Raw genomic sequence first — 22,239 nt, 5'->3', positions numbered from 1 at the left:
CCCGATCAGAGACATCTGTCTAAGGATGACAGTAGTAACTCCGCTTCTGTAGAAGATTCGGGAGGCCCAGAAGGATGCTATGAAGGAGGAACACCGAAAGAGTGGGCCTATGGTGGGCCGAATTTCCTCCTTCGACTATGATAGTCACGGGCTGTTAACACTTCACCGTACAGTGTGGGTTCATACGAAGGTGGTGTGTGCCAGATCCTGATGGAGGAGGCACACAAGTCCAGATTTTCCATCCGTCCTGGGGCGAAGAAGATGTATAAAGATCTTCTCCCTAATTATTGGTGGACCTGGATGAAGCGGGATGTAGTTTGGTATGTTGAGAGGTGCTTGACCTACAAGAAGGTCAAGGCCAAGCACCGGAGAACTCACGGCAAGACTCAGCCGTTGGATATCCCTGTGTGGAAATGGGAGGATATTACTATGGATTTCATCACGAAGCTTCCCAGGAACACATGGGGAGTGGATTTGATTTGGGTCATTGTGGATCGGTTGACCTATAGTGTCCATTTCATCCCGATTCAGAAGAGCATTTCGGCGGAGAAGCTGGCCGACATCTACATCAGAGAGGTAGTAGCCCGACACGAAATGTTAGTTTCTGTGATTTCTAACCGAGATGTATGGTTCACTTCCATAGTTTTCAGGCGTGTGTCTTAGACTTCGATGGTAGTTGGGATACCTATCTTCCATTGCAGATTTTTCCTATAATAACAGCTATTACACCAGCATCGACCGTCCTCCCTTTAAGATGCTTTATGGGAGGAAGTGCAGAACCCCGATATGTTAGGGGTGAGTTTGGACAAAAGGTCATGGTGTTGGATAAGGTGTCTAACTCCATAACTATATTTGGTATGTACTTGACCCGATTTAGCATGGTCAATTTGGGTTGTACTTCACCGGAACAACTTGGACTTTGAGAAGAGGATATGTATGATTTATTAATATATTATTAGTTATAATATATTAATATGAAATCATATTATTTAATTGGTATTGATCAAAAATTAATTTGGAATTAAATTTGTGGTCAAAAGAGACTAATTAAATATATAGGGATTGATTATGTAAATCATTCATTCCTATAATGTGGGCTAGTGATCCATGATTCCTAATGTTGGGCTTGGTGACCCATGGATGCTCCATGGAGGTTAAAACCCATGGATCATGAGGAATGTGGAAAGTCATGAGTTACATGGTGTAACCATAATGTACACACTGTATAAGAAGCCCTTTGGTTCAAGAAAATGGCACCCTAGTGTATTGACAAGGAGAGGCTGATTTTTGTGAACATTATAGTTCTCTGCCAAGTTTCCAAAGTGTTGGTGGTGATTTGTGATTCCACTTGAGGCATTCACATTATTGGTGCTAAGCTCTTATAGCTCCAAGCAATAAGCCACAACAAAAGGTATGTTTCCTAACTTGTTTTATTCACTATGTATCAATGTTTTGTATGCTAGTTAGGGTAATATCTTAGAAACTTCAAGTTTGCATGTATAATAGTGAAAACATAGATCTAATGTATTTAGGATTGCATGAACACCTTAGGAGAGTTAGAATTCTCAAAACCCTTCAGTGGTATCAGAGCCTAGGCTTGCTTTCAATTATACTTGATGCTACTTGCTGTTTAAAGTTAAAAAAATCGAGTTTTTCGCTTTCTGACTGATGAACTTGCCAAGTCCATTGGTAGACTCGACGATTCCATGTACAAATTGAGCTACTCGACGAGTCCAGTTCATGGACTCGCTGAGTTGGCTTTAACAGAGTGCAGAAAAACGATTTTTTTGGCCCCAAATGGATATGATCATTATCCCAAACTGTTTTGAATCATGAAAATATGTTTTTTAAGATATGGTAATGATCATGTTAATCCATTTGAAAGGTGATTGTCAAAATTGCATGCTTTGTTTTAGTTTATATGATTAGTCTCAATTACATGGAATTTGTTGGATTTGAATTACCTTGATCATATGAGTTTAATCTAGAACTTGAACATTCTTGTTAGTTGAATTGTTCTTCTTGATGATTTTAATGGACTCCATAACTTGTCCACAAGTTATGGAATTCCAAAAGTTTTTCATTTAAATGAATCATTAAAAGTCATAGGTTATAGAAAAATAAAGAGTCTCATTTTAAAAGACCATTAAACTCTTATGTTATGAAGTTGAAAAGTTTAGAAGAGTTTCAAAACTTGCCATAAAGTTTTGGAATTTATAAAGTCACACATAAAAACTTTAATTCCAAACCCTAGAATTTTAAAAGTTTAAAATTCAACCCTTATACTATTATAGTATTATAGGTTTAATATATATATATATATATATATATATGTATGTATGTATGTATGTATGTATGTATGTATGTATGTATGTATGTATGTATGTATGTATGTATGTATGTATGTATGTATGTATAAGAACAAGTCAGTCTTACCGTTAGTAGGCCTCATTCACGAAGCCGGTCTATAAGGGGGTATAAGGTTACTGCCTATAAAATGGTGGTTTAATGGGTGTCCAGTCTCACCCACTGCTTCCTTGACTAGTGGAGGGTCGTTAGCTGAATGGGTAGGACAAAGACTATAATTATCATTAAAAGTATAATGATATATATATATATATATATATATAAAGTAACTAAATGTTTTATAAATTCCTAATCTTAGTTACTTTAGGAAAATGTGAAATTGATGCTAACCCATAAAATTATACTTTGCACCTTACCAAGTTGTTAGTGAAGTGTGTGTGGTTAACTGGTACACTAACTTGGACTAGTAAGGGTGGCAAAGGGTGGCTTAATGGTTGTCTTGGATCGATGGAGCGTGTTTGGTTAACCGACACATCGATTAGGTGATAAATGACATTAAGAGTACCAAGTATATTTGTATGGTTATTCACACCTTGTTTGTGATCCTCGGTATCCCATTCATAAAATTGAAGGGCATAATTGAGAATTAAGCATGCCATTGAAGAGTTCAATGAATCTGAAAAGAATCTAGGAATTTTAATTCATTTAAAACCTAATAAGTCAATTTCATTTTTCATGGTGGAAATTGGTAAATCGTCATTTACCTACCTTCAAATATTTTGCAACTTAGATTGCGACATCCCTCTTCCAAACTGTAAAATATTGTGTTGGGTCCTAGCCTTAATATTTCATTTTGGGTGTTATATTAAGGACTCAATATCTAATCTAAACTTTGTCTTTCTTCTTTTTCAGACGCCTTCCAAAAATGCTGCTTTTGGATCAAACCCTACTGACTCCTTCTCTCTCATGAACCTTTGTGGGAGAGTCATCTTTGATGGAACTAATTTCAAAGATTGGATTAGGAACATAAGGATGGTCACTTGTTATGAGGACAAGGAATATGTCCTCGACATGGAGCTTAAGGTCATCGACGAGTCGTTTACTACTCTCGAGGAGATTTTTGAGTATACTATCCATGAGAAAGATGCCACTAAGGTGTCCTGCATCATGTTGGCCACAATGACAGTAGAACTCCAAAATTCCTATGAGGACTTCTACCCTTTTGAAATGCACCAATACATGATGGAAATATACCATCAGAGTGCGCAACAAGAGAGGTATGAAATCATGACCTCCATGATAACAACAAAAATGAAGGATGGAGAGTCCATCACGGCCCACTTGTAGAAGATGCAAAGATTTTTGGACAGTTTGCTTAAGTTAAATGTGAACTTTGATGAGGAGCTTGCTATAGATATTATTCTACACACCTTACCTCCATATTATGATCAGTTCCGCATGACCTATCATATGAACAAGGAGGAGGTCACACTTAGCAAACTTCAAGGAATTTTGAGGACTGCTGAAAGTTGTCTCAAAGGTAAGAATGTTGTTACCACTCCTACTACTGCTCCAGTTTTGGCAATCGGGCAAGGAAAGGGAAAGAAGAGGAAGACCCCTTCCAAGGGTCACAAGGGAAAGTCTCTCGATGGGTCCTCTTCTAGCAAGACTAAAGTTGATCCTGCTACTCCCTCTTCCAACCTAAAAGAAGCAGAGTGCTTCTACTCTCATGATAAGGGGCACTGGAAGCGAAGCTGCCCAAATTACTTTCAGGATGTTAAGGATGGGAAAGTAAAACCCACCCATGCAGGTATTTACACTAGATTGCCTAATAACTCACCGCATACTAATTCTTGGGTCCTTGATATAGGTTGTGGTATTCACATTTGTGCTGATTTGTAGGGACTAAAAAGAAGCGAGGATGTGGAGCACGGGAAGATAAACTTAATCATGGGGAATAGGAAAGTTTCACCTGTCACCAAGATCAGAGTTTATTATTTATTGCATTGTAATGGGTTAGAGTTAGATATGAATAATTGTTGTTACTCGTCTGAAATGGCGAGAAATATTATTTCTTTTCATGGCTTGTACAAACAAGGTTTCACATTTTCATTTGATAATAAAATTGGTGCAATAAATGCTTATTATAATGGTGTTCTTTATTTTAGAGCATTACCTTGTAATGGTGTATATGAAATTTTGATGGTTGTAGACAACTTAGGAAATAATGTATTGCATATTGATTCTTCCACTAGTTTGGACAAAGCATCCTTGTGGCATTGTTGTCTTGGACATGTTAACAAGAAGCGCATAGGCCAACTCCAAAAGCCTGGAGTATTGGAATCATTTGACTTAAAGTCAGATGATAGTTGCGAATCTTGTTTACTTGAAAAAATGACTAAATCACCCTTCATTGGCACTTGTGAGACGGGTGAAGGCTTGTTGGACCTCATACACATAGATGTGTGTATACCCTTCAGAACCGCCATAAGGGATGCTAACCGCTTTTATGTGACTTTTACTGATGATTATAATAGATATGGCTATGTCTACTTAATCAAGCATAAGTCAAAAACCTTTGAAAGATTCAAAGTGTTTAAGCAAGAAATGGAGAATCAGATGGGCAGGAAGATAAAGATGCTCTGATCTGATCGAGTTGGAGAGTATCTTAGTATCGAGTTCCTAAACTATCTTAAAGAATGTGGAATTATTTCACAATTGAAACCTCCTAGGACACTATAGCTTAATGGTGTGTCTGAGAGGCGCAATCGAACCTTGTTGGACATGGTTCCTTCCATGATGAGTCGAGCTTCGTTACCTATCTCATTGTGGGGGTATGCTTTAGAGACTGTCACCCATATCCTTAATCGAGTCCCTACCAAGAAGGTTGCCAATACACCTCATGAGATGTAGACATGGAAGGTTCCCTCGTTAGTACACATCAACTTTTGGGTTTGCAAGGCTTTCGTGAGGCGCGAGACTCACGACAAGCTCGAACCTCGGAGTGAGAGATGTATTTTCATCGGCTACCCACATAAACCCTTTGGTTATCTCTTCTACATAATGAGAGGTAATGTTGACTTCGTTGCAAGGAGAGTAGTCTTTGGTGAGATAGAATTCATAAGCCAAGGAAACAGTGGGAGGCAAATTGACCTTGAAGAGCTTCAAGAGTCAAGTGGTGAGGGAACCTCAAACACTAGCGATCAACCTGAGGAGGAAACTCCTATTGAGCCGATTGACGAATCTGTACCTCTGAGGCACTCCACAAGAGTTAGGAACTCACATGAGTTTTATGGTTTCCATATTACTACCGAGTTAATTCATTTATCAGTGATAGTACACTGGTAAATTTGGAGGAACCTAACACTTACAAGGAAGCCATGGCGGTCCCCGAGTCTGCAAAGTGGAAAGGGGCTATGGACAGCGAGATATAATCCATGTATGACAATTAAGTTTGGAACTTGGTTGACATTGTATCAGGTTGTAAGACAATCGGGTGCAAATGGATCTTCAAAAGGAAGACCGACATGGATGGGAAGGTACACACTTATAAGGCGCGACTGGTTGCGAAGGGCTTTACTCAAACTCCATGAATTGACTATGATGAGACCTTCTCACCATTGGTGAAGATTAAGTCTATTAGGGTTATGCTAGCCATTGTTGCATTTCATGACTATGAAATATGGCAAATGGATGTCAAAACCGCTTTCCTTAATGGAAAGTTGGTTGAGGATGCTTACATATGCATGAGTCATCCAGAGGGTTTTGTCGTTGCTAAGTATCCTAATAGAGTGTGTAAGCTTGAGAAATCAATTTATGGATTGAAACAAGCATCTCACAGATGGAATCTTTGTTTCGATGAGAAAGTCAAAGAGTTTGGCTTTTCGAGAAGTGATGATGAGTCATGTGTATATGTCAGAGCTAGTGGGAGTGTAGTTAGCTTCTTGGTATTGTATGTGGATGACATACTATTCATAGGAAATGACATCCCAACCTTATAGGAGGTGAAATCTTGGCTTGGGAAGTGTTTCGCTATGAAGGACCTTGGAGAAGCTGCCTATATCCTAGGGATAAGGATATTGAGAGACAGGAGTAAGAGACTAATTGGACTTAGTAAAATTACCTACTTGGACATGGTGTTGAAGAGGTCCAACATGGAGAATTCCAAGAAAGGTGACTTACCGATCCAGCATAATGCCAGACTGGGTAAGACTCAAAGTCTGGGTATAGAGGCTGAGATAGCTGAGATGAGTCGATTACCATATGCTTTCGTTGTTGGCTCGATCATGTATGTTATGACTTGTACTCGCCCTGATGTGGCCTTCGCCTTAAGCATGGTCAGCAGATATCCTGGAAACCCTGGTAAGGCTCACTGGACTATGGTAAAGAATATTATCAAGTACCTGCGAAAGACTAAGGACTGGTTTCTTGTCCTTGGTGGGAGTGATGACTTGAGGGTGACAGGGTACAGTGAAACCAGCATTCAGAGCGACATGGATAATTTCCGCTCTCAGTCGGGTTGGGTATTTACCCTAAATGGAGGAGAAGTAACTTGGAAAAGTTCCTAGCAGGAGACTGTAGCTGATTCAACATGCGAATTAGAGTACATAGCAGTGAGCGAAGCGGCGAAGGAGGCGATATGGCTGAAGAAATTCATTGGAGACCTTGTAGTTGTACCAGCTATAAAGGAGCCTACGGAGATTTTCTGTGACAGCGACAGTGTGGTTGCCTTAGCCAAGGAACCAAGGAATCATGGCAGATAAGAGCACATTGATAGAAAATATCACTTCATAAGACACAATATAGAAGGACTCCTCGTAGTAAAGAGGGTATTGTCAGAAGAAAAACCAGCTGATCCCCTCACAAAGGGACTAAATAGGGTTAAGCATTTGTAGCATGCAAGGAACATCAGGCTGAAAGACGATATTAGTTTTAATAATTAGATAGTTATTTCTGAAACTTGTAATAGATAAAATGTAATTGATATTTGATGATTAAATAAAAGTTGTTGTTTATTTATGAGTAAAGTTACTATCGTGTGTCAATTATTTGTTATTGTTTCAACTTTGCATGCTTTGACTTCTATAATAATAAGATTATTTCAACTATTCACATTTGGTCATACTTTGGAAGTAGGTATTGAATCAAGATTGTCATGAATTATGCTTGTAGATTGTCTAAAATGGTTAGACATTTCTATGACATTCATGAGTGCTCATAAGTTCTGAGAATTAAAATAAACCCACTCTCACTTGTATCACTTCATGGAATTTATCTCGAGTGATCATGAGACGATAATATCGTATAAGTCTTCAAACCAAGAGATATGAGTTCTTGACCGTGAGTTGGTTGTTCATTGATAGTATGAAAACACATCAGTAACTTGATGTTATAAAACGTACTATTGTGTATGATCTGGCGAATAGTTAGTACAAGCATATGAGTCGAAGTTTATTTGTTCCTTTTAGTCCTTAGAGGACTGGAAGTGATATCTTGGGCCCCTCGGTAATTTTGCTTTGACATATGTGACGGGCCCGATCAGAACTCAATTGATGTGTTCAATTAAGTTCTATGTCAAGCAAATCAGGAATCGGGAAACAAACTGTTGGACAATAAGTATGACGTTGTTCCATGTATTTGTCCGACTGATATCTTGAGAACAGATGACTATATGATCACTTGTCTAAAATGGCACATTCTAGTTCAACAGGTTTTAAGAGCTATGATTGCTGGTCGGATCCTGATGGCGTACATGCACTTATAGTTATTAGACTTATCCAAGTGGAAGACTGTTGGATAAGGTGTCTAAGTCCATAACTATATTTGGTATGTACTTGACCCGATTTAACATGGTCCATTTGGGTTGCACTTCACCGGAACAATTTGGACTTTGAGAAAAGGATATGTATGATTTATTAATATATTATTAGTTATAATATATTAATATGAAATCATATTATTTAATTGGTATTGATCAATAATTAATTTGTAATTAATTTTGTGGTCAAAAGGGACTAATTAAATATATAGGGATTGATTGTGTAAATCATTCCTTCTTATAATGTGGGCTAGTGAGCCATGATTCCTTATGTTGGGCTTAACCCATGTGGTGACCCATGGATGCTCCATGGAGGTTAAAACCCATGGATCATGAGGAATGTGGAAAATCGTGAGTTACATGGTGTAACCTTAATGTGCACACTATATAAGAAGCCCTTTGGTTCAAGAAAATGGCACCCTAGTGTATTGACAAGGAGAGGCCGATTTTTGTGAGCCTTGTAGTTCTCTTCCAAGTTTCCAAAGTGTTGGTGGTGATTTGTGATTCCACTTTAGGCATTCACATTATTGGTGATAATCTCTTAAAGCTCTAAGAAATAAGCCACAACAAAAGGTGTGTTTCCTAACTTGTTTTATTCACTATGTATCAAAGTTTTGTATGCTAGTTAGGGTAATATCTTGGAAACTTCAAGTTTGCATGTATAATAGTGAAATCAAAGATCCAAGGTATTTGGTGTTGCATGAACACCTTAGGAGTGTTAGAATGCTCAAAAACCTTCACATGGGGAGTACCGAAGTGGTACACAAGACGACAGAGAGGATCCGGTCACCAGGTCCGGAGTAGACTCTAGACGACCCAGAGTCGGCAGACGAGCTACGCCGATAGGTAAGGATCAGACTTGGAGTTCCATGTAGGAGATATGGTCCTCCTAAAGGTGTCACCTTGGAAAGTTGTCATCCGGTTATGGAAGCGGGGCAAGTTGGGCTGCAGATACATCGGACTGTTCAGGGTTATAGCCCGGGTGGGCAATGTTGCATATCGACTGGATCTACCAACCGAGCTTTGTCAGATCCACAGTAACTTTCATGTTTCCCAGTTGCAAGTGAAGGTGTAGTGGGAGCACTACAAGGGCTCGGAATGCACTTGGTAGCCGGAGGATGAAATGAGGGAGCACTACCCCGAGTTATTCCCAGATGTAGCAGATTTCGAGGACGAAATCTGATATAAGTTGGGGATATTTGTAATAACCACTTCCTGGTATGTATTTAAAGTTATAAGTTATTCACTTTTGTATAGGAAATCGACGAATACTCGTCAAGTAGAGATGGATTTGGACGCGGGTGATGAAGTCTACTCGACGGTTTGAGAGCGTCAACTCGATGAGTAGGCCTGGCAGAATGAAACCCTAATTTTAAGGGTTTTGCACCCTATTTAAACACCTTAGCCTCCAAAGTTTGGCCTCATTTACAACCTCCGTCATCCCAAACCCTAGCCAAGAAACCCTAATCCACTTTTGGATAGTTTTGAGCCATTTTGTGCATTCTTTGTGATTTTGAAGCTTGTGAAGGAAGGAGAAGCTTGGGGACTCAAGAGGAAGCTAGTAGATCTAGAGTTTGAGCTGCATTTCCGACTCATTTGAGGTATAAAGGTTGTACCTTGGCTTTCTGTTACTTAGATCTTCATTTAGGGTAGTATGATGTCACTAGGGGACCAAATCTATGGTTTGGAAGCATTGAAATCTATTGGAAATGACTGAATGGATTTAGACAAGGAGAACTCGACGAGTTGTTCATCCAACTCGGTGACTTGGATCGTAGTCCCCCAACCCTTTCTGTTATTGAGCAAACTCGGCGAGTCTAGGAGATGACTTAACGAGTTGGCCATCGTTTTAGGTTTTGAAGACTGAAGAACTCGACGAGTTCAAGGAGGAACTCGACGAGTTCAAGGAGGAACTCGACGAGTTGTGTTGTAAAGACCCATGTCTATTATAGGGAGGAACTCGATGAGTTCATGAAAGAACTCGACGAGTTAGATCGTGATTTCAGGGTCTATGATTCATGGAACTCGACAAGTTGATGGACCAAGTCGGCGAGTTGCGTCAACTTAGGATGTTGACTTTGACCAGAAGGCTGACTTTGAGCAGGGTGTTCACTGTGACTTTGACTTTGACCAAAGTTAACCCGTAAGGGGTTATAGGTATGAAAGGGTAATCAAAGAAGATCTTTTGTGTGTATGAGATTGAGTGGAGCTGATTTCAAAGTCGAGGACAGTTCAACTATTTCACGACATTTGAGGTGAGTTACCTTCCAGTAGAAGTGGGTCGAAGGCACCAATGTCGACCCACTAGTAAGTGTTATAGTAGAGATGATTGTATTTTTGATAATTATATGGTATGCCACTATCAGTTATGATATATGTGCTAGTATGCTATGATATTATGTGATAGAGGTATGAGGGGTAGGATAGGCCCTAATATCGGTTGAATGGACCAAAAGGGTAGGCCAACACCGTGATATGCTAGGCAGTATGTGACTTATGTGTTTATGTACTAGGATATTATATGGTAGAAGTAGGGGGTGAAATAGTCCCTGGTACCGATCGAAATGACTGATGGGGTAGGCCAATACCCTGATATGTTAGGCAAGTTACCGGTTGAAAGAGACCAAAGGGGTAGGCCAGTACCCGGACAGTTAGCCAATATGTTTATTGTATGGTATGTGGTATGATGGGGGAACTCACTAATATTTGTTCTTATGGTTTCATTTTTTTTCAGGTCCTTCTTCTTCAAAGGGAAAGGAGCCGGCACGATAACAACGCAGCACACCATGATTTTTCCGCATTTTGATGTTCTTGGGATTTGTACCCTGACATTATTATCTGATGACATGTTTAATACATATAACTTATGGGTTTTCATGATATGAGATAACTTAATGATGTTTTCAATATTCTATTTTGTGATGTATCAAATTAAAAATGAAATTTTTGGCCTTCGATTTTGGGATGTTTCATCAATTTTGACATATTAAAATGGTGGAAGATTAAAAAATGTAGGTATCATGTTCTTGCAAAGATGACACGGGATATGCTTGTTATTCCGGTTTCTACGGTTGCATCAAGTCGAATTTTAGCAACGAAGGACAAATGCTTGATTAATTTCGAACATCTTTAACTTTTAGAATGGTGGAATCATTAGCTTACACATAATATTGATTGTGTGATTCTCATGATCCAATTAATGTTGATGACATATTGCTTGAAATAGAGAAAATATAGCATGAAGGTTAGTCTTAAATTCATAGAGTATTATTTGTATTTGTGTCGAATTATAATTATATTTGTAATGTTTTCATTTTTATTTTAATTCATAGTTTTGAAAGACTTAACTGTGGATCAACTTACCATCATAATTGATCAAACAACTAATAAATTAGTTAAAAATATTCAAGGTATTATTCTATTAAAGTTTCTATACTTTCAGAAGAATTTGAACATGTATCTATTTTTATCCCCGATATTGTTTTTAAAAAATTCATGCTTAATGATTTTTTTTTTGAAAAAAAACTTTCTATCATCAGAGTGGAGGCTTTCGGAATCTGATTAATCTCTTTCTACCCAGATTATGTTCTACTTTGTTGGTAATTGATCTATTTTCATATTTTTGCATGATTCATGTTAAATTTGATGTAACTTGATAATCATGTATAATATGGCATAAAATCAATGTCACCTTGTCTTAATTTTAAAGTTATTTCTTTTTAATTTTATCATTAGGTAACAAACGAATTGGATACAATGATAACCTTTGATATGTAATATTGGCTTTTTAGGAATGATGTTGAATTGCTAGTTGTTTGTTGCATTACTGGAAGATAGAAACAGTGAAAGAATATTTTGAAATGTTAATTGTGTGCTTTAAACTTTCGATTCTTTTTGGAAGCTTGTTTATGTTCTTTAAACTTTGGATGATTTAAATTGTGTGCTTTAAACTTTGGATGTTTTTTTAACACTAAATAAGTAATATGCAATGTTCTTTTTTTTAATTCGTTGACATTTGAAGAAAAATATATAGATGATTGCATTTTCAGATATCCAAACTGATATCCAATTATGTATCCTGAATTGCGGATATCCGATAGTTTAAATATCTGAAATTTCGGATACAAAATTGGATATCAATATCTACATTTTGAAATTTTTGGATATCCAAAATTCTAATATTTCAATGTCGGATATATGGTTATGAACACCCCTACTTGGTGCATAGATTCGGCAAACAAGTTCCCTCACCAACTTGGAGCATATATTTTGGATCATTGTAAGTCCTCAAGTTCCAACCTTTATGTGTCATGTATGTAGATATAGGATTTTATGTTTTGTTCTTCATGTTTAGGGTAGTTTGAGTGATTGGATTCCATAAATTTGACAACTTTATGGATCGTTTTGGGACCCATTGAGGTTTGATGTGCTAGATCTGAAGTTTGATTGAATTTTGGGTCCTTGCATGAGATTTTGACCTCATTTTCACCATTTTGACCTAATCAAAGTCAAGACATGCATTGAACAGGCATGTCCATAATGCAAAAAGTTTTTAGGAAGCTTATGGACATTTGGGAGAATTATGGAAGAGATGAGTGTACGACTTAATGGACCAAGGGCTTAATACATTCAGTGGTTTCTAAACAGTTCCCACGACATGGCAACCTGTTTACTACGTCGTGAAAAATAGATTCTTCACGACTGTTTTATCAAGGGATTTCCATGGTGTGGCAGGTGCATGGCCACGATGTGGGGATCGGCTGTGTTAACTTTTGGCTGTTAACTTTGACCATTGACTGTTGACTTTTTTACTAGTTTGACGTTTGGTCAAACTTTGACAGGTGTTGAGCTATAGTCTGAGGTTTAGCTTGTGATTGGTTTAGGAGGTTTGTGTAGCTGATTCTATGAGACTTTGAGTAGTGTATTTCAGCCTTTCACTCAGGTGAGTCTTCTCAATGTATTACCTATGCCATAGTGGTGTACATGTTAGACTAGTTAAGTCTTATTTGATGATTGTTGTTAAGCGTATTACTAGGTTGTTAATAACCCACAGTGATGCGGATAACGCACAAGGTTGATGTGATCCCAGAGGATTGTTGATAGTCCCACTGTTGTTGATAACCTATAACTGTTTATATTGTTGTGATCTATGTGATATTTAGGACTGCTGGTAGTCCATGGGATGTTGATAACCCATAGCTTATTATTATGATGTGTTTTATGTGATATTTTAGGTAACTCACTAAGCTTTGTGCTTACAGTTATAGATTAAATGTTTTTAGGTACTTATTCGATTGCAAAGGCGGAACTTTACACACACATCAATAATTTTATGATTTGAGTTTGTAACGAAATTTTTTTGCTATGTCCATCTTAAATGTTTTATTATTTAAGTTTTGTATTTTTGGTGGCCACAATTTGGTGAATGACTTCCCACGACGTGGCCATGGCCATAGAATACATAGTGATTAAGTAGGCACCACAGTGTGACAACCTACTGGCCACGACATGGCATCTAATTAATGAGAAACCCTAATTTCTGGGGTTTATGCCCCTACTTCAGGGATATGATGGCTAGGGTTTTCACAACCTCAACCTCCATCACTTCCCTTCCTCACTCATTGAAATCATAGCCTCCATTGTAGAAGTTCTTGAGATTTTTAGGTGATTTCTAGACAAGAAGAAGAAGAGGAGAAGGAGTTTTAGGGCAACACCTCACCACCATCTTATCTCACACTCTTTGGACCTTTGTGAGTACTCAAGCTCCATGCTTTATGATCCTATGTGATTATATTTAGGTTTCATGTGTTTTTTTTTCATGTTTTGGCTAGTTGGAGTGTTGGGGTTCCATAAAGTTGCCAACTTATGGATCCCCAGAGTCCCTTTGTAGTTAGAAGTAATGGATCAGAAGTTTGATAGAGTTTTGAACTCTTATATGAGATCTTGACCCTATTTTACACCATTTGACCTAGCTTGAGTTCAAGACATGCATTGGACATTTATGTCTATGAAGCTACGATTTTAATGACCTTTTAGGAGTATGAAAGCCTTTTGTTAAATATGGATTGGTGGTGTAAAGGATTAATATCTTAATAGATTAAGTTGGTTCGGGCAGTTCCCACAATATGGAGGTTTGGTCTCCATGGCATAGCATTTGGCATATTCTCGTCTATTTTTTCCTATAGTCCCCACAATGTGGAATAAGTCTGTCCATGTTGTGGCGATTGGCTGAGTGGATTTAAATGTTGAATTTGATCGTTGGACGTTGAATTTCTGTTCAAGTTTGACTTTAGGTTAAATTTAGGGTTTGGGGTTGTGGTTTGAGATTTGGTCCTTGTTTGCTGTTTAGGTGACTTTTAGTGTTGGTTATTGGATTTATGATTAGTTTTGATATCTTGTAGACTATGAGGTGAGTTTTCTCACTAATCTTTGTACTATAGTATGTGTCTTTGTGTGTAGGATGTTGTTATACTGTATTGATTTGTTATATTGGTAGATCAATATGATTACCTGTATTTTTTTGTTATTGTTTATCTATTTTCATATGTCAATATGGTGCGGATGGGTTGAGGTGGTACAAATTTGTGCTTGTAACATCCCGATCCTTTAGGTAAATAATTTATTGAAATTCTAGTTTTTTGAAGAGGGTCACGACGTAAGACATAGCGATCACATCGTGAGTGGTCGTTGATCGGTTGACCTGCATCTTTTTAAGTCTCACGACATGAGGAATTAGTTCTCACAAAGTGAGAATGGGATGATGATCCAAAACTCTAATGTTTGAGTATTTATTGGAAAGAGAGGGCTAGGGTTGCCCATCCTCAGCCCCCTCACTGTCTAGCCTCCTAACCTAATCTCAAGCTACTTGAGTTCCTTAGCCATTTTTGGTGACTTTGACGAACTTATTAGTAGTTTTTGGCTCATTGAAGTGGAAGAAGACTTTTGTGGAGCATTCTCTTGGCAATCCAGCTTCTACTTCACCTTCTTATAGAGCTTTTGGATGCTTGTAAGTCATAAAACTCTGGCCTTTTTACCTCTTACATGCTAGATCTAGGTTCTAAGCTCCGTTTTTGCATGGTTGAGTTGGATAGCATGCATGGGATCCATAAAGTTGGCAACTTTATGGATCACTAAGACAACTTTGGTATTATAAGCTTTGCATATGAGTTTTGGAGTTGGTTTTAGACTCCAAGCATGAGTCTTGACCTCATTTTCCCTCTTTTGACCTAGTGAATGTTTAATTCATGCATTGGACATGCATGACTAAAAATCTATGTTTTTTTATTATCCGTTAGGTGAGGGAAGACCCTCTGGAGAGTCCCAAGTAGTGGCTTGAAGGTATAAGAGCTTAATGTTCAAATTTGGCCAAGACAACGCTCACGACGTGAGAATAAGCCTGCCAAGTCATGAGATTGCATGCCATCCACATATGTTTTGTTGGTTTAGGTCACGAGATGACCTGGTGTGACATCCCCAAATTTATGGTAATTTTCAAAATTTTATTTATGCTTATTTAAAAATCATACTATCCATTTTAAAGGATAATATTTCAGAATTTGTTCCCAAAAAATATGATAAAGATATTATTAAAGCATTTCCAAAGAAATGTATTTTGTTTATATTAAATCTTTGGGATGTCATTGTCAATATAGAAACATAAGCTTAAATAGACCTTACATTCGTTTACACTAATGATTTACATCTCCTTTAATCTCTCAGTGTAATGTATCTTCATAATCGACGCTTGTGATACAAATAAACTGAGTGGGTCAGGTTGGGAAACCTGGTGGGTAGATAGGGTTTTCAACCTATAATAATATAATTAATATGTTTAATCATCAAATAATTAACCCAAATTCCCATCCCTATTATCTTCTTCATTCTTAAGGATCTACCCTAAGAATCATCTATTCATCATTCATTCATTACTAAGGATTGTCCTAAAGAATAGGCATGAAATCCATCGCTGCCAGGGTTTTTTTTTTCAGCAGGCACTAAGTCCATAGTTGTCGATGTTATCTATTAGGCACTAAGTCCATATCTCCCAATGTTCATCTATAGGGTGCTAAATCCATAGTTGCCAACGTTCATTTCTAAGGCACTAAGTCTATAGTTGCCATGGTTTTTAGAGTACATTTGGTGAACACATCGTTAACAACACCTATAGGTTGTGAGCCTGCTAGCGTTCCACTAGACTGTCTAGAATAGTCTGTGGTCGTCATCTATACTCTGCTAGATGACTGGATCATCGCTTGGGTCAAGGCTTCTCATCATCTTTCACCGCTCATCATCTACATCATCTTTCACCGCTCATCATCTACATCATCTTTCATCTGTCATCATTCATCTCATCTTTCATCTACCCATCTTTACCCAAAATATTTATAGGTATCAAAATACATATACAGTTTAAATCAAGTAAAACATGTATATTTTGTTCATCCAGCATAGATATCAAGAACACAGATAATATGCACACATAGCACACAATTTATGTTAAATACTTGATATCTATGTGTATGATGAAAGTAACTATGCACTCACTTGTTAAAGTGATGACTCCAAACTCGGGCATCTCTTCGCTTCTAACAATTTTATTTTCCTTCGATGAAACCTAGTATCATTATCACTAGAGTTTAGTCTAATATTTATTGAGACTAATTATTAACTCATGGTCTACGAGCTATAATTTTTTTATAAGTGTTAAAAAATACTTTTCAATTACTTTGTATGGACAGGGGCCAGACATGAAACACCGGAGGGCAGGACCATTTTGGCATTTAAGTTGTTCTGAAATCCAACATCTGAAATGAAGCTGTGGAGAGAAAGCGAAGGCTGAGATTTAGCCACGTGTCAGTCCTCGCATCAACATATACTTAACTTCTAAATTCTGGTACTTTCTCATACAAGCTCCGTTTTTGATGTTCTTTATATCCACGCGTAGGTGGCGATGTAATATACAGCTTTCATTTAGACTTCGTCGGCTAATTTTGACTTTATTTTTAAAGTTATATTGTAACAGGCTTAGACAAATAAAGCCTGTTAAAAATTCATAACTTCCTAATACGAAGTCAGATTTGGACGTTCTTTTTAGGTACGTTCTAGGTTTACAATATATCGTTTAGATCCCTAAGGCTAAAAAGTAATTTATCAAAAATTTACCTTTTACGTTATGCGGTGTCGTGCCGGTTTAGCCGTAAAACTTCACCGAGTCACAACTTCTTCGTTATAGGTCGGACTTCAACATTCTTTATTTGCACGGAATCCTTGTGAAATATACTATAACTCGGTTAAGATTATTTACTCTAAATAATCTTCTATCAAAAAATTTGTTTGTTGACGCTTATTGTCTCTAAATTGACTAGCCCGAATCTGCGGACGTTACAATTATCCCCCTTATGATGATTACGTCCCAGAATCATCAAAAAAAAGGGCTTGTATAATGACTCCATACATTATCTTTTCTTCCTAGGTAATTATTGTAACTCTTATGTCTTTTCAAATGAGTATCTAACTCTTGGACTTCTTGACTTTTGATAGTGTTGAATCTTGCATCTGCTCTTCGTACTATGTAGGCTTTCAATTGTAACCTTCGAGTTACAATCTCGATCCGTATTGGAGACTCCTGGTCCTTCTTAAATAGACTTTACTTTGATTATCGTAATAGACCGATGGGTTATGTTCTAATGACCTCACGTCGTATGATGCAATGCTTAGACTCAGGTCTTTTAGAATCAAATTCCATAATGGAATATACCTTATTTCATGTTCTAAGATGATATAATCACATTCTAGCATGTAGCACATTTAGCTACAAGCTTTTTTTTACTTTCACGACGATCGTGATACTTCTATTAATCGTTTCGATTATCTTTCACTTAAATCTTCTAGATTAAGTCGGATGTTACATCAAACTTGGTTCTTCGAACCATGTAACATACTTATCTTAGTCGGACTCGATTTGATATGGCCACTAAGGTCGGAATAACAATCATCTTCTTAGTCATTACTGAAACGATGGTAACGACATACATGAACATAATTGAATCAATTACTACCGCCTTAGTAACCTTGTGACTTTCCCTGATCCAAGTGCGAGTCATGTGCTTCCGGTAGTATACACCTCTACTGCCTTTCACACCTACTCATACTCTTCCCAAGTATTATCTCGTAGTTCTCCAAGTCACCATACAAGAATTTCACATAGTCGTTTAACACATTAGATAACATAATTAAGTTTTATATTATTTCTTGAAATGATTACTATAATTCGTTTCTATTGCCTAAAATCGATTTTTCTGATTGGTATCATCATATCCTTATCAAAATTAATGGATTTGGTTAAATATGGATAATATAAGATTATTTTGATTCAAAGATTTAACCTAGATTTTGGAAAAGTTTCAAATTACACCTTTTGGTTTTATAGTTTAAATTTGCAATTAAAAGTTTTAATTTTTAGAAATTTAAATGGTTAAAGCCTAATATTTTAATAGTTTCAAAATGCACCCTTTTGGTTTTATATTTGAGAATTTGATTAAATAGCTTTAATTTTGAAATCTTAAATTTAGAACATTGGTATTTTGAATACTTTAAAAAATACACCATCTTGGATTTTATTAGTTAATTGATTAAGTGTTTTAATTAAAGGACAATTAATAAATCCATATATAGGTTTAAATTTAACTAAATTAAAAGATTAAACCACTTAGTATTATAAATGTATAGAATACACCCTTATACTATATAAAATTAAAAGTCTAATATATATATATATATATATATATATATATATATATATATATATATATATATATATATATATATATTTATAAGAGAAATGCCAGTCATACTGTTAGTAGGCCTCATTCACAAAGTTGGTCTATAAGGGGGTGTTTTAGGAAGCGGCTTGTAAAATGACCGCCATTAGGTATCCATTCTTACCCACCGCACCCTTGACTACTAGAGGGTCGTTAGCCGAATACATAGGATAGGACACTAAACCCTCATTAAAAAGTATAATGAATTATAAAGTAACTAAATGCTTTTATAATTTCATAAATATTAGTTACTTTAGGAAAATGTGAATTTGATGCTAACGCATGAAATTACACATTGCATCTTATTGGTCAGTTAGTGGAGAGTGTGTAGTTAACTGACACACTAATGTGGACTAATAAAGGATAGCAATGGGTTTCTTGTAAATTATCATTGATCGATGGAGCGTGTTTGGTTAACTGACACATTGATTAGGTGATAAATGACATCGAGATTACTAAGATAATTTGCATGGTTATTCACACCATGTTTGTGAACCTCGGTATCCCATTCACAAACTTGAAGGGCATAATCTAGATTAAACATGCCATTGAAAAGTTCAGTGAATCTCAAATGATCTAGGAGTTTCATCTAAAACCTAATTTGTTAAAATTTTGTTTTCATGGTGGAATTGGTAAATCACCATTTACCTACCTTCAGATAATTTGCAATTAGATTACAACATCCCTCTTCCGAATTGTAAATTATTGTGTCGGGTCCTAGCCTTGATATTTCATGTGGGTGTTATATTAAGGATTAAATCAACTAACTTGAATTTTGTAACGCCCCGGGTTTTCTCGGTACGTTTGGTTATTTTAATTTAATTATCCTTGTAACCTTGGGTTAATTTATTTAACCAATGTCTGATTTCTTATGTTATTGGACTCTTTTGATCATCTTGTAAACTCCTTTTATTGAAGTCCATGGGCTATGGGCCTATTTGCAAAGTCCATCTAGTTAATAGTACTTAATGTGTAAATTGAATCATTTGGAACACACACAAGGAAAACACTCTAAACCCTCCCTCTCTCTCAAAAATCGTCCCTCTCTCTCTCTCTTTGGGATCAAGAGCAGCCAAGGGGCTGTTTGGAGCTTAATTCTTGTTCATTTCCAGCCTTGATCCGTATTGGTATGAACCTCCTTATCCTTTCTTACAACTTGATTCATAACCTTGTTCTAGTTTTATGATTTCATCTTCACCTCTTCTCCTTCTTATTTTATTTGTAATTGTATGTTATACATCATCTGAAGATCCTATCTTCACCCCATATATGGTGGATGATGGATCTAGGGGATTACATGTGGCAAAAGATCATGGAAACCCTAAAAGGGAGAATGATGATTTTATGTGCTTATGTTTATTTTCATGTTGATTATTATTACATCCTTGTGGCTAAATGAAACCCTAATGATCCCTAACCCTTTTTAGTACCACCATTATCATGGGGACTGAATTGGGATGATGAACACATCTTAAAATGTGTTTCAAAAGGAGAAGGATGGATAAGCCAAAAAGGAATCACGGGTGGCTACGATTATGTTTTCCATCAGATCTGTAGTCATTTTGTAAAAATCATATCTGGAGCTCTAGAACTCAAACGGACCCCAAACCAGTTCCAAACGTTCAAAAATTGAGTTGGCTAACTTTCTTAAGAAGGCCAACCTCACTGATAAGGGATTTATCTATGTGAAAGAATGGCATATTTGCTGTTAGGTCTGATCCGGTTCTGTTCTGATATGTCATTTTGTTTTCATCATTTCTAAGTATTGGAAAAGGATCCAGAGTGATTCCAAGTTTCTATATGTTACTTATATTATGAATTTAAGATCTGGAGAATATGGGGTTCTATTTCCAATTATAAATTGGTTAGAATGGATCCACACTCCAGGTCAGTGGGCAGTCACCAGCTTTTGCTAGTGCTGTGATTGTCCACAATGTGAATTTTATATCTGGAGTTTGAGAGATGATTTTCATTCAATTCCAACTCTGAGACTTTCACTTGTATGTACTTTACTTCTCTTAATTTTATTTTGGACGAATTCTACTTAAAAATTGGGTAGAATTGGCCAACATCACTTGACTGTATTGTTGGAGACAGAAGTGATACACCATTTTGTAAAATTCATATCTGATTCATCTTTTGGAGTTAGAATGAGTTCTTTATAGTTGTGGAATCCTGGGAAATCATAGTTTCCTATAAAATTTAGTTAAAGCTATGTTTTTGTTTTAGATTTTGGAGTAAATTCGTTTTGAACAGCAGGTCTGTTTTAGAGACCTTGCTGTGATTACTCTTTTCTCAACTCATAGCTTCATTACTTCTTCTTTCTAACCTTTAGTCCTTCTTAGGTGAGGTTTTGAAGTTTGCTCAAGCTTGGTAGCATTATTTGATTGTTATCCATCCTTAATACTCACTCAAGGTGAGTTCTCTCACACCGTTGTATTGATGATTGTGTTTGCTAGTTAGCTTGTGTGTGATTATTTGAATTTATTATAAAAGCATGCTATATAAGTATTGTTTTAATTCGTACATGTGCAATGTATGTAACTAATTATGGATATGGGGACACCACCAAAGGATACGGATTTACCGGTGTGGTGGGTAGGTAAGATCACCAACGTAATACTCTTCGTGAGGTGCGGTGATTAGGGCCAAATGATACGGGATCTTCCCGGTGCGGTTCAAACCTACAAGTCCTTCTCGTAATATAGACATTGATTCGTTCTTTGCCTTTATCATTATAACTGGAAAATGGATTAGGGCTAGTAAATATGAATGTTAGTACAATGTCTGTGTTTGAATTCACTAAGCTTCGTGCTTACGTTTTTCCCTTATAACTTTTCAGGTGTTAAGATTAAAGAGGCTAAGGCTTGACATGGAGCATCGGGACATCGCTACTAGTTATTTTTTTTGGGACCTTATTATTATTATTACTTCCACACTTATTTTATATGATTATTAAGTTGCTGGATTATGTTATGACTATTTCAGTTGTTTTAATTTAATTTAAGACGGGTTTTAAAAGTTGAAAATTTTTGCAAAAAAAATTGGGTGTCACAAATTTCTACCATTTTTGTAGATGTCTAGTTTTGACAACTATGGTCTACCTCAATCCTTTGGAAAAAGCTTTCCTTCTGAAGATGATGTTCCAAGTGTCGATCTGTGACAACCCGAAGTTCGTTCCGTCATTGTAACCGATCCATCAATAAAATTCGGCGTTTTTGAATTGTTTCCGTTTACCTCTTGAAATTAATTCATTAATTTTAAGTCTTCTATTATGACTTAATGGGTGTCCAA

This window comes from Lactuca serriola, chromosome 2 (assembly GCF_051521515.1).
Source record: "Lactuca serriola cultivar US96UC23 chromosome 2, Lser_US96UC23_V15, whole genome shotgun sequence".
Lineage (NCBI taxonomy): Eukaryota > Viridiplantae > Streptophyta > Magnoliopsida > Asterales > Asteraceae > Lactuca > Lactuca serriola.
Note: the sequence above shows the minus strand (reverse complement) of the source record.